General features: G+C 41.5%; 1 protein-coding gene across 1 annotated transcript in view; it reads right to left on the bottom strand.

Annotated features, from left to right (window-relative positions):
* Positions 1-15,143, bottom strand: part of gjd1b (gap junction protein delta 1b) — a 32,630-nt gene that overhangs the window by 16,148 nt on the left and 1,339 nt on the right. The window lies entirely within an intron of this gene.

Below are 15,143 nucleotides of genomic sequence, written 5' to 3'. Positions count from 1 at the left end.
CAGTACAGAAGCTCAGAGATATACAGATATACAGAGGGACATGTTGGAACATTTTGAAAAACTGAGAGTTTGTGTAAAAAATTTAGCAAAAGTCGATGAGATAGAAACAAGTAACTATGAGATGATGTTGCGGCAGCAAGCAAAGGGACCATTGCAGTGTATACTGGGGCCTTAACACGGAGAGACAGACAACCATTCACACTATGGCCAATCACTAATTAACCTAACTGCACTTATTTGGACTGTGGACAGAAGGCAGAGTACCTAGAGAGAACCCACACTAACACGGGAAGAACATGCAAACTGCAGATAGAAAGAGCAAGATATTTATTTTGTTTTTATTTAGCTTTTTCATTTAGGAATACAATATAAACCTGGGCATGTTTAGTGCATGGTTGCCTTAAAAATGGCAACAGACAACTTTCTCCATCTTTCATATACAGTCTATGGTTTTATCCTGCTTTTCAGAGGTGTGATCACAAACTGCCTGTAGTAAATACATGTTTTCTTAGTCTTTCATTAAATAGAAATAACTGAGTGATAATTGCCTAGAGTTAACTATTTCTTTCATTCCCTGCTAAGCTCTCCCATTAAGAATTCACATGCTATTTATTGTCAGAAAGCTTGAAGTGAAAAGCTTCTATCGAAACCATGTGACGTGATATGAATGGAGCCTCGATAAATGCCACACAGATGCCTGTTGGGAGACACAGCTTTCTCCAGTAAATTGCAGCCAACATCACAAATCCTTTCTGCTGTCATTCTACAAGTTGTGAAGTCTAAATTTATCTGTATTCACCTCACAACACTGTCTACCAAGTATCTCTTTTTTCATAATTAGCTACGAGAGTGGTGCAAATGCAACCTACTGCTGAGAATAAAGCGCGCTCCCTGCAGCTCTGCCTCACCGCTTAATTGAAGAATCTGCAAATGGGATCGTGCTTCGTGGAGTGTGTGTGTGTGCCGAGGTGTGAATGCATTGTCACCCCCTATCTGCTTGCTGATATGATCAGCTGCAGACATGGGGACTGCGACAGTTTTGGCAGCATGCACGTTCGTGTGAGAAAGCGTGTCTATGTGTATGCTCCTGCCCCTGAGTGATGAGTAAATATAGTAACCGCACTGCAAGCTTACGCACATGTTCGTATATTTGGATGACCATCTGGTTATGAGTGCGCACATGTGTGTGAAGGGGCATTTGTGTGAGAAGGCAGTGAATCAGATGGTGCAGCATGTTAGTCCTGGCAGAGATTGTGTGTGTCTTAGCAAGGTGTAAGGTGTGTGCACTTTTGCTATTTGTTTATTCGTGTTGAGTCAGTTGCACTGTGCAGTCGCTGATACTGCCTCTGAGGAATAGTCATCACAAACACGCACACTATAAACAGCAGAAACAGATGGATCGACCACAAACCAAGTGGTCCTAACAGTAATCCAAGTGAAGTGTTAAGATGCAGCCGAAGATGGGAGTTGCTTTGTGGGGTGCAAGGGGGATAAATCAGTGTCAGAAGAATATCCTTTTCATCTTCAAAAAGCGAGATGGGATGAGATAACAGGATACATGATGATGTGTAGAGGAGTGGTTTTATCTGATCAACAGACAAACATGATGATCAATCAAATAAAATGGAGCGTCTTTACAAAGCCTGCATAGTAATGCTCTTAGTCATGTCTCACAAAAGCATATTGTATAAATAAGACAATAATCTCACAGTAATCTCACAATAAAAACACCAAGCTCACAAAAATAGACCCAAGTGAGAGAACATCAAAAGCTGACGCTCTGCCTTGTTCCAAACAAAGATCAAAGATAGATATTTGTTGTAATTTTAGCCCTCGTATTTTATGTAAGTTGCTTTTTTTCCCCTCTTCCTAACCTTTTTATAGCACTGAAAACAGCCAGGCAAGGATGAGTTTTAATGACATTTCATTATCATTAAATCACAGATTCACTGTGTTTTGTAAGCACTGCGTGCACCATACACTTACAGATATTCTGGGTGGCCCTACATGGGAATTTGTTCCACTGTAATCAAATGTTTAAATATTTCAAACACAACTGTCTCCCTTGGTAACAGCTGTGTTTACATGCATAGGAGTGCATTAAATACAATCATGTGAAGAAGTAAGAGTTCACAGGACTTTTATGTCCAGTCCTGGACAATGTTAAGTACAACCTTACTGTTTCCACAGGAATTAAGAGCAGAGGTAGCAGCCAAGTGCTGCTAATCAAATGCATTTGATTTACGGATAATTAGAAAGTGTGACCACTGCTGTAAAAGCAGAAGTCTTGGCAGTTTGCTGGTCTGGAGCATTCAGGTATGTGTTAACACAATGCCGCAACCTCCCCAGGATTGGACGTGGCAGCAAATTCACTCCGAGGTCGGACCGAGTATTGCTTAGAGAAAATGCAAAAAAATGCAAAAGCTACATCTCAGACTCTAGTGGCCGCAGTTAACATGTTAAATGTTAAAGTTCATGACAGAACAATTAGAAAAAGACTGAACAAGTGTGGCTAGTTTGGAAGTGTTACCAGTAGAAAGACTTTTCTCTCTACAAAGAACATGGCAGCATGGCTTAGGTTTGCAAAGTTAATCTGAATAAACCAAAAAGACTTGTAGAACAATAGTGACTCAGTCACTAATATGCATAAGGAATTGTTCTTACCCTGCACAAAAAGTGAAAAAAAGTGATGATGAAAAAGTGAATCAGACTTTTTGCAAATCCTTGGTGTCATGCTCACTGCCTACAATCCGCATACTATCTGCTTACCACTATACTGCCATTTATTTGTATAAGGAAACAAGTTCACCTTGAGGTGGAAAAGGTGGTGACAATATTGTTATACGCAGGGTTGCACATAAGTGGTCTGCAGGTGCGCATTCGCTGTCAAAATAAAAGACGCGCACCAGATAAGAAGTTGCCACGCGCGTTTGCGTACATATTAAAGGCAGTGTTTTTGTCCGGTAGAGTGGTATTTTCACAGCATATTCTGCACCACATCTCTGTGCGTTCATCATTTGTTTGAAGCCAGCTCACCTCCTGCAACCACTTTTCCGAGAATACGCGCTTCTTTTGCGGTTCGGACTCCTTCTGACATTTCTTTGGAGGTGGAGGAACACCAAAGCTTGCTTCTTCGACATCTTTAAGAGTTCTGAACAAATGTCTGTCCTCCTCCAGAAAATCTTATGTACGCAAACGCGCGTTGCAACTTCTTATCTGGTGTGCGTCTTTTATTTTGACAGCGAATGCGCACCTGCGGACCACTTATGTGCACCCCTGGTTATACGAGACAATCCTGCAAAAAAGGTCAAAAAGGTTTGGCAGGACAAAGTCTGAATTAAGAAAAGTAAATGGCGTCTGAAATGGAAGCCAAAAAAGGCACAACTTTGCAAAGGGTTTCCATGGACACCTCATACCAGCTGTCAAACACGGTAGTAAACACGGTAATAATTTGGGCTTGTTTTGCACCCACAAGATCCCCAAGCACATTAGCGTTACTGTGTCATCTATGAACTCCTCTGTATAGCAAAGTAGAATCTGAAATGCATAACCTGAAACTAGGTCATCCAACATGGCAATGAGCAAATCTTGGTATCTGTCTATGGATGCAGCTTTTTGACTAGGGTAGCTCACATTAGCTAATAACTTGGCAGTCTAAAAATGGTCACTTCTGGCCCTGAAAAACCAACCAACCATTTCCAGCTTCACAATGAGAATCCACTAGAGGATTACCTCATGGGCCATCATCTTATCCATCTTTTATTTACAGTCTGTGAGTTACATCAATACCCCAAAACCACATTTACTGTGGGTAGAGGTGATTTTTGTAGTTTAAACTCATTGTCTGGCTTTTTAAAAAAAAAAAAATCAGGGATCCGAAAGGTGTAATGTTTGCTTTACTTTGGATTCAGCTTGTGCCGCTAAAGCATGAAAACCAGCATGCAGTGATGTGAAGTTTGTTTATGATAAATAATTCATTGCATCACTCTGAGTATCATGCAGTAATACAGATGAGCACAGGGACTGCTTTTCTTGGGTGGGTTTTAAGGTATTGACTTTGTGACAACACAACAGTGGATGCCGGCAGGTGGTTCTTAATAACTTAAGGTGAATCAGAAGTGCGTGGATGCACCACCAGGGACACAACTGGTTCTGCTTTCCACTCCATTTTATAAAAAGTAGAGCGAACCATATGATAACTGCTAAGGATTCAGTTGCAACTTGGATTTACACTGGTGTTGGCAAAAATGATTTTCACTGCACTGTTCTCAAGTGATACAAAGCTAATGACTGCCTGGAAGGGTAGAAAAATGTATCAGTCTAGAACTAACAAGCACATATATGATAAGTAACAATAAAGTCTTCTAGATATTTCAACTATAATTACTTTTTACAGCAGGGTACCAAGGTTAATGTAGCAGAGCTTTAAAAAGAAACAATATCTTATAAATGAAGATAAGACTAAATTGCCTTAGATAGACATTTTTCCAGGGTGGATCCCGTGTGTGTGTGTGTGTGTGTGTGTGTGTGTGTGTGTGTGTGTGTGTGTGTGTGTGTGTGTGTGTGTGTGTGTGTGTGTGTGGTATTGTCCAGGTTAAACTAACCCTCCAGTATCATTCTAACACTGACCTGCTCCGTCCTCCAGTGAGGTGCTAACACTAAACCCATAAGCCTTGCTGAGTCACCCCAACAGGGACAGCTTCCCTCTGAGGCTCTGCAAGGTGAATTCTTTCTGAACTTTGACCCCTGCTCTAATTTTCATCCCCTCCACCCTTGAGATGTTTTTATAAATTGATGCCCTCCTAGATGCACAAAGCAGATTGGCATTAGTGTACAGGTTTATCATCTACTTTAAATAATGTCTTACAGTGTAACCAGTAAGCTGTCAGCCTGTAAATGTCATAGGCAGCTGTGAAACCCAAATGCAGTACACAGTATTTAAAATCAAAATCATTCTTTAATGCTGTTTAGAAATGTTTTTTTGAACTGAATCCAAATATTCAAAATCACTTGGAATAAATTCCTCAGAGAAAACAGAGCAAGAAAGTGAAGAGCAATCAGGGACAGACCCAAACTGAGCGTTCAAATACACAAAGGCTGATTAGGTGGTCGGTAAATAAAACAGGTGTAACCAATCAAGCAAAAGAAGATTTAACAAGAAACAAAAGGGAGCTAGAAACAAATAGAAACGCAAGGAATGCCGAATAATAAGACTATCCTCAGGAACTACGAGCTTGAGACTCAGTACGCTAATGAAAATACATTAAGAACATATAAATGTTAAGCACGCAGTGTGGGTGCTCGGTTAATGACCCAGGAGCATGACAGTAAATGCCATGTCAACCCTGACCTTAGCATATGTGGAGCGTGAGATTGAAGCAAGGAAGAATAAGCAGCTGGGGTACAGCGAGAGGATGGGGGAGGAAGTAGATACGGGGTGTAAGCAAAAAGAAATGAGAACACAAGCTGTGTAATTACATGCAGTTGCTCTCTTTTCTCCCCCAGCTACAACTCTGCCTCTATAGTAATCCCAATGGAGGCTGGTTGTAGTATTCCAGCCATGAAAGGCTGTGAGCAGCTAAAGAGCAGCTCTTTCCTGCTCTGAGGGCTCATTTCCAGGATCTTTGTATCTCGAGCAGGAACACTAGTGCATACTTGTGAGGCACTGTCAATAATAAACTTATGTTTGATATTTCATTTCCAGATGCTGCATGTAATTAAAGTTTTATCAGCAGCTGTGTAGGAGCCATCTAATGTAGCAGGAATGGCATGAGTCTTACTCCCATCAGTAATTCATAATCTGGCAATATAACATGTGAGGTCATTTTAATAAGTGTTGTGTGGTAGCACCGTGAAGGCGCTGACATTACAGCCGGCAGCATCTCAGGGGTCATTACATATGAATGGAAGGAAGTGTGAAAGCAGAGACAGAGAGGGATGGAGGGAATACATGTTGGCGGTCTCACTTGGCTCCCTGTTAGAGTGTCTTTTTAACAGTCTCGCAGGGGAATCTGCCGCAAGCGACTCGATATCGCAGCCTCTTTCCTTTTTTTTCCTGCAATATAGCATCATTTGTGAGCTAATTCTAATTATGTACAAACAAAATCGAGCGTAGCCTCTACGGGGTTGCGAGTGCTCCACAGGGACTTGCTAAATAAATGCACCATGATCTAAAGGTCATGTGACGACAGAGCTGAAACTTGCCACCAACCAGAGACGCATCGAGTTGCAGATAACAAAGGTCACTAATAAATATTGGTTTTAGCTTAATGCATGCATTGGAGTGTGCTGATAAAGTGGCATACACAGATACATGCACACATATATATGGATGAGCTCCCTGAGTGAACACTCTTGAGATTTACAGGGGCCGTGCTGAGGAATCCCACTGAGAGAGCAGGCCTTCGTCAAGAACGAGATGGAGACCTTGACTGGAAACATACAGTATTGATAAGTCTGCATGTGCACAGACACGCTGAGATCAAATGAAATCCTCCATCATCTTCTCTTCTGAAGGGAGACGTTAATGAACTGAAGCTGGAAGGCCTACTTGAAATGCACATCTAAGCAGTTCGAAGGCTTCAAAATGCTCCAGACAAAGTGCTCGTCAGATCATCTAACAGTGTCTGAAAACCTTTGGGTGCGTTTGGTCAGGCTTACAGTAAATTCTTTACATTTTTTTAAAGCAGAAACAGCGAGAGCTGAACGAACTACAGTTTGGGAATTTAACCCTTTCACGCATGGTGGTGGTCACAGTGACAGCTATTCAAAGGCTGTTTTCTTGTATTTGTGTCAGTGTTGATGGTATACTTGCACATAAACCACTACATTGGACACTGATGTGTCACTCTACACCAAATTCAGAATGTATGTTGTCCTCCTAAGTGGACAAACTCTTAGAAAAGTACATGTTTAAATAATGAAGTTCAAAAATCTTTTTTTCATGCCTAAAGATTAATAAAAATACTTAAGAAAAAAAATCCTGATTGAGGTTGTCATAATTCATCCATGAAAGGGTTAAACAGATCAGGATTTGCAAAAAACTTGTTATCCTGTCTTCAAGTGTGACTGTTCAAAGCCAGCGTAAATACTGTTTGATTACTGGGGATTTATGCTTCACCGGGAAATCTATGCTGTAGCAACGTCACAGCTGCAAACCCCTCTGAAACCCTACTCTGTAATGTAGCATGCACCTCCCTAGAAATATAACTACACATCAGGTCAATGCACCTCGCAACTTCTGGGATTGTTCTCTTCAGTACTGACAGTTCCTCCTTTGCATTTGCAGCTACTTTTCACAGAGTGAGAATAACCATCATCATCTCAATATAAGGTGCAATAATCATAGCATCAATATAAGGACTCACAAATTCCCCCAAAGTGGATTGTAAATACTATGCAATGTGAGGAAACATAAAAAGAAGTGGAAAAACTAGAATCACAAGTATGTTTGCCCCTGAAATAAACAACAAAAAGCAGGAACCAGCAGGGAAAAAAGTCCCGGCATTTTATTCGTTTTTGTCAACTTGCACTGCATATAAAACACCAGGACGCGACCACATGGTAATTAACACATTAATAATGTAGCAGCACAAGCAGAAATGTTGGCAGTAACATTGGTCATAGTCTCTACAAAGATTCCTCACAGAAGTCTAAATCCGGCCTTAGATCAGAATACTTTATTAATCCCAATGAATTATGTGGTCACAGTTGCTTAGAGACAGTAAGTACCAAACTAAATTTAAAAATACAATATATTACAAATGATATAGTTGATATAAAATTGATTAATATTGTTATTTTCTCTATAGCTGATGTGCAAATAACAGCATTAGCCTCCAAATATGCAAGAGTATAATTTTCTGTAAAAATGTGAAAAGTCATGTTGTATTTGAGAATTAAGTATTTAAATATTCACTTTGAGTAGTGAGAGTGTTTCTGCATACCAGCTCTCAGAGTGCTGCATTATCTGTTGATTTGGCTAAGTTTAAGAATTTACTGAAGTCAACAAAGTAAATTATTTATGAGAAAATTCGAGCAAATGCAACTCCTTTACGCCTTTACTCCATAAATACGCCGGCTCCTCTGTCAGGTAGCCAAGAACGAGCAGTGCCACCTAAAGAGGCTCAACATAAGGACTGAAAATCAGCCAGAGAAACTTGTCCTGATGGCTCCAGAGAGCGAATGTGTGATAGAAAGACATGCAAATGCTTGATTAAGGTTGTTCTTTTTCCCAGCAGATTCTGAATAAAATTGAAAAATTGAAAGATGGAGAGGATCATGTCTTTGAACTATTAGTATCATAGAGTCATGTTTTGTAGCTTCAGAGAGTCACTTGCTTCTTGATATTTTTATCTTATGAACTTTAATCTTAGTGTTCATTGTTTCAAGGTTTTGCTTTTATTCTGGATTCTTTGAGGGCGGTTGTTCTCTCTTATATTGTCTCTAGTCATGCCTATTAGGGCTGTCAATGGACCTGTTTAACACTGCTGCTCATAAATGGTGATGCTGATCACTGAACTTTTATTTTACTGTCTTTGGGGTGGCTCATTGAGAAAGCCATTGTAAGAATAAATATTTGGCCTGCTAATTAATATCAAGGTTTATGTTAACAGGCAAAAAGTCAATGAGGTACTTAGAGCTTTAATCGCTCACTTAACATTTCAGTCAGTTAAACCCATGAGGTAATTCGTATTGCAAATGGACAGGCCTGAAAGTCTGTTTCATTAAGCGACCTGTCTTCTGTCAAGCGCCGCTTTCCATTCGATTATTGGAGATCAATATTAGGAGGTGGGAGGATGGACTTACATGTTTAGCAGTCTCGTGCTGGCCAATGGCAGCTGACAAATGACACTTCCGCATATGGAAGGAGGACCATAGCGACAGAATGAGTGATGTGTTGACAGCAGTTAAGTGGCGAGTGTTATATCACAGCTTGTGTTCAGAGGCTGTGTGTACCAAAAGGCAGTGCCACAGTCCATCATGTGATCCCGGAGAACTCGATTTACACCTGGGCCGCTGCTCGTAATGGGAAGAATAAATCACTGCTAGCAGGTGATGCACAAGAACACACACACTCGCAGGCAGAACTAAAGCAAGCGCACATGATCTGCTGCCAAAGTACGTTAGAGCTCACGTTTTACGTACAGCCTGAGTGTTTCTGTAGACACACACACACATACATATAAACCCTGACTGTAGAAGGGACTCTACAGTCACGGTCGTGTGTATTCTTACACGAAGGAGTGTTATATTACTGCTAAAGTGTGCGTGACTCATGTATGACAAATTGACTCAGGCACACGCTGGCATCGCCTTAGGGACAGCAACCTGTCCAGTGCTTCTTTCACAGGACGCCACCTTCAGTGACCAATGAGATGAAGGAAAATAGCAGGGGAGAGACAAATGGGTTTAGGACTGACGGAAACAAGCTTTATTAAGAGACTTAAGTCCATGATTACACAGAAAAAGCACAACATAAAATATATATATATGTATATATATATTTAAAACATGAAACAATATTAGAAATAGAATCTACAATGAATACAAATCTTATATTACACATAGCGCAGTTATAAGAAATCAGTTTACACAAACACTTCAACCATTGATTCATTAGACTGGATGAGTAACAGGAAAAATTCACAGTAGGATTCATGAGCACTAAAATTATACTGTTAGCAGAACCATTCAAACTTTCTATAAAAGTGAACATTAACTTCCTGAAAAGTGCTTTTAAAGTACAAACACCTACACTTACAAACATCTGACATTGCATCTTTGGATGCAACGTGTACCTTCTGGATCTACTGATGAGCATGCCAGTAAAAGAGAACCCTCACAATGTACCCAGGAACACATTGTTTAAATTTACCAATAGTTTCCTGTGGTTTGCTCGATCAAAAGCTTTACACACATCAATAAAACACATGAGGACTGATGAATTTTTGGTCCTATACAAGTTCACTGTTTTCTTAAGTCCACATATACATATGTTGATACCATGCTTGAAACTAAACTGATTATCCAGAGAAGAGATATACACACTTTATCAAGCAGGATTCTTTCTAGAACCTTAGATAAAATACTGGCTAGTGTAGTCGGCCTATAATCATCCAGACAGCTCACTAGTCCAGCTTTGTCCTTAATAACAGGGAAAAGCAAAATACACAACATTGAGTCTGGTATGGCTCATAAAACCAGGGAAACAGAGTGCTAAAAGAGCTTAAACGAGCATTTTTTAGATGTGCTGCAGTAATGTGATCCATAATGCAGTAATGTAATGTTGTCTCCATAATGCTGCAATATTATCTGCCCCAGAAATATCTTCAACCACACACGGTAGAGATGGTTTGCCTGGTGGCTGATGGTTTCTTTCCAAAAATCTGTGACTTTATTACTCACCATTGTCCTGGCCATAGAGTCATAACTTTCTCATTTTAAATATAAAGCGAATAGCATACTTATATCTGGAATTCGCAAGTTTCTTCTGTTCAAACTCTGGACCTTGCTTAGGTCTTTCATCCATGGCTGAAAGATTATAGGGAGTATAAACATTTAGGATAACAAAACTATTGTTTTTCTGCGTATATTGTATACCAATACACCAGCTGATCATCCAGTCTAACTGACTTTATCACAGCATCATTTTTCTTTGCCCCAAAGCACATTCACACCCCCCCCCCCCCCCCTCAATTCTGTCTCTGACTATAGCTGTGCTGACATCAAATTTTGGAAAGGTAGTTAAGTTTCCCAAGTCTTTTTTAGGTAACCATGTCTCTCGCAAACATAAAATGTCCCATTCTGCAAGCAAACTGTCCACAACGATATGTCGAGCTTTATCCCCTGTAGGCCACGCAGGCCACCACAGTTGTAAGACAACACCTGAAGAGACATCATCATGCTAATATGTTAACACCAGGAGATGCAATTATCTCCCCTGCTGGATGCACTTTTTGACCATTTCACTAATGTCATTACATTCAGCAGTAACCTTGAAAGAACTGGGCTTGTTGCATATATTGACAGTTTTCTGGTGGGTGACATCTCTATTAAGTTTCTCTTTAAGATACAGAGAACGCGTTTCTGCATCTACATCTGTGGCAAATTTAGTGTCGAACATAATAACTAATTTAGTCTTTACAGTTTTGATAGTACTCACAGCTGCAGTACCAATGATAGATACAGTTCCAGGTCTCTTGTTGCGTCCAATGGTTGCAACATCCATTGCCGAACCTGAAACAACCTTCTCCGGCTACCGGAAATCCTCCCCTTCTTCACAACTTTACTCTATTGTGGAGAACACGTGAAGAGCTCTGACTCAGCTGGATCCTTCATAGTAGTAGTGTCCATGTTAAGTGGCTGTCATCAGAGCCAGATCTTGATCACACACTAAAATCTCTAGATAACACACTGACTCATCACTCACCCAGATCCTCGAACCAGCCAAGCCTCCAGCTCCCTGCCTTCCGGTCAGGCCACCTTTGCCTTGACTCTCCTGCAGCTCTTCAGAATGATTCCCCCAGGATAAAGTGAGAAGCGGTCCCCCAGTCCCTCAGCGCTCCGAGTAGCAGCCCCAGCCAGCAAGTCAGACTGACACTTAAGAGCAGTCACACGGTTTTTGACTTCCACAGCGCCAGCCCGAACTTGCTTACAAATGCCCGCCTGAAGTTTGACTACATATTTCAAAGCACCCACCTCATTACACTGCTGGTCCATTCACCGTAGTAAACAACAGACATAATCCCCATGTTCATCCATTTTTTAATTGGACAAGTTGCTAAAATGTCCTCCAGCATGACTGAGATAAACAGCAATGTGTTTGAGATTTCCAATAAACAGACTGTGTATCTCATGATGAGTGAATAAATATCCGAGTCACTCCCACCAGAAGCAACGAAAATAAGCGGTCGGTTGGCAAGACTGCCTGAGAAAGGCAAAGCTGTTTATCAATCAGCTGGTCATTACACAGTCTGTCAGTATGTCAAACAATGTGGGAGTGGAGGACAAAGTAGTTCCAAAAACACTTCTACAGTAAACACAGACTGGTGTCAACCAGTGTTTTCAGTGTGGGGTTGAAACTTTAAATTGCCTCTTTACATTCACGTTGATGTCATCATAGACGGTATAAAAAATGGACATTGCTTCCAAATTATAAGCGTGGAAGTGCCTGAAACCCGCTTTCTCTCCACCGGATAGCGATATCTGTCTTTGCAAAAATGTCTGTTGGGACATGGCTTTGTGTCTTGGAATTGGAATTCAAATGCTGATATAACAGCAGCCTTTAACCCACTTCTAACCTGAGCTCAATCCTAGGGCATCAAATACTGCCGTTCTGTCAAAGTCGCTGGGGTCTTGCACATATGCGCAAGGTGTTCTTTGATGTCAGTGCCATTATGTAATAACTGCTGCAATGTTAGACACCAACAAAAAATGCTCCTGATTGAAAGAACAGGAAGGTGCATTTAAAGCCTTAGTTATACTTGGTTGCGGACAGCTAGAGACCCGACAGGCAAGTAGTCGTTCCTATTATACTGCTTTAAAGTCCGCTGCCTGGCCGCATGCATAGTCGGTGCATTGTAATGTAAATTCTTTACAGACAAGTCCACACGGGCACAGAAAACAGCCAGGCATGCACACTCTTGCATGAACCCTCTCGCTGACTGTCTCATGATGACATTGACATCACTGGGACCCAAGCAGACGCTAGCAAACTCGCAGAGAGGGAAAACATAATCCCCACTTTAGGCATTGGCAATGATGTCTATCAGAAGACTGGCGTTCGTATTTTGAGTGGGAACTCTCTTTTTACTTACTGTTCACTTTTGCTTTTGTTAGCTTCAAGCACCAAAAGGGTTGGGTTTAAGAAAAGATCGCAATTAGGTCCTGCCGCAGCATGAACTCTACATATTAAAAAACTAGTGCTAATGCAGGGGTGGGCAACTCCAGGCCTCAAGGACTGGTGTCCTGCAGGTTTTAGATATAACCCTGGGTCAACACAGCTGAATCAAATCATTCATTCATATCAATTCATTACCAGGCCTCTGGAGAACTTCAAGACATGTTGAGGAGGTAATTGAGCCATTTAAATCAGCTGTGTTGGATGAAGGATACATCTGAAACCTGCAGGACACCGGTTCTTGAGGCCTGGAGTTGGACACCCCAGTGCTAATGGTAAATGGCCTGCATTTGTATAGCGCTTTTCTAGTCCTTGAGGACCCCAAAGCGCTTTACACTACATTCACACACAAGCTACATTGTAGCCACAGCTGCCCTGGGGCGCACTAACAGAGGCGAGGCTGCCGGACACTGGCGCCACCGGGCCCTCTGACCACCACCAGTAGGCAAACACGGGGTTAGTATCTTGCCCAAGGATATTTGGCATGCAGCCAGGAGGCAGCCTGGGATCGAACCACTGACCTTCTGATTAGTGGCTGACCTGCTCTGCCACCTGAGCTACAGCCACCCCATCATCTAATGGGACGTTATTGTGTTAAAGGGTTTAAAAGGGGTTTCCAGTTACATTATTAATTCACAGTGTAAATTTCCTGCAGAAGTCTAAATCACACATAAGGAGTCTCGCCCAAAACTTTCATTAGTGGCGTGTTGGCAGTGAAACCAGGCAAACCACAACAAGGAGAATGAGCCCTTAGCTTGGATAGTGATGGTGGTGTATTCATGATAAAAACTTCTTTATTTAAAAAAGTACCACCTCAGTTTTATCAGAAAGATTATGTATGAACTTTTGTTGTCTGTAGATATGTGGGAACTTTTCAGGTGCTATAATTTGCAGACTTGCTACAAATATTGCCATATGAGTATCTAGAGTGAGGGTACTCATTGAGCCAGAGCAGATGCAACTTAAGCAGGAAAGGGCTGCTGGTAAGCCCATGTGAATGTTTGGATATTTTTTTAAATTTCTAATGGGCTCCTCCTGTGTTCTGAACATTTCAGCTGTCTGTACAATAGATATAATCTGTGCAAAGATGATCTGAGCCTCTGGGTGTCCTGCTTGCTCTGCTTAGGTCATGACATGCAGCACCATCTCGTGACGAGACTCCTCTTGGCTTCCTACCAACGCCCTGCAGACTGAAGCCATGTGTCTGCTCGCTTGTCTGTGAATAAGCGCTCCCCGCTGCCTTCGCCTTCACTCGGTCTTTTTACTCTTTCTCCGTCATCTGCTTCGTGTCTCCCACATCTCGCACTCCGCTTGTCGGTTCTCCTCATCCCCGTTCTACTTTGGAACCAAGTTCTCTTGCTCTGCTTTTTGATTTGTTTAATTTTTACCCTTTCCCTTCACTGCCTGCCGTAGATGTCATTGTTCTTTTTGAGAGTTTCTCCTTAGCTACCCTCTCTTTCTGTCTTTTCTCCTTCCCGCTCTTTGCTGAGACCCCACACCCATTATGACTAGCCTAGATGATGAGGGACAGTGTGCTCCCAGGGTCTCGTGAATGAGGGAAAGCAAATGCTGACAAACCATGTATCAGAGTTTTGTAAGCAGAAGAAGACTCATCCAGAAAAAAAACAAACTCCACGCATCGTTTACTTTATAAACTGCCCAACATTCATTCGCTCAATAATTCAAGAGTACCACTAGCAAGGGTGAGTCAGTAGCTGGAGGGAATTGGTTTAAACTGCAAATTCAGATGGTTTCTCATGAACTTAAGTTGAACTTGCGGTTTCACACATATCCTGAGAAAGCCTTCATACTCAGGAATACGTCCTTTACTTAATGTTAAGACGTTTCTAATAATGTTTACAGAGCCGATGTGCTAAAATGCTCATGAATAATTGCTCGTCCTGCGGCCCTGAGAACGAGTTACTCCAACTAAGATGCAACACATCTCGGCATGTTAGAGAATGCATAAATCATAACTGCTGTGATCGGCTGTGGCTCGTGGATTTTTTTCTTTTGGGGGGGGGAGTAAAGATAAAGAAGATGACATCATACTTGACAGAAAAAGACAAGAGGTGAAGAAAACTGTGGTAAATTGTCAACTGGGTCACGCTTGTGTAGCGTGCTGGCTTCTGAAACCAACTTGATGTTACGGCAAGGAGGGAGGCATCAGTGTGGAGAAGCACATGGCAAAAACTGGGAATGACAGAATTGTAGATGTTTTAGTCCTCTGTGTGGACTAATA

The sequence above is a fragment of the Aulonocara stuartgranti genome, assembly GCF_965226115.1.
Source record: "Aulonocara stuartgranti genome assembly, chromosome: 14".
NCBI lineage: Eukaryota > Metazoa > Chordata > Actinopteri > Cichliformes > Cichlidae > Aulonocara > Aulonocara stuartgranti.
The sequence above is the reverse complement of the archived record's forward strand: the minus strand, read 5'-3'. Positions and strand labels throughout refer to the sequence as shown.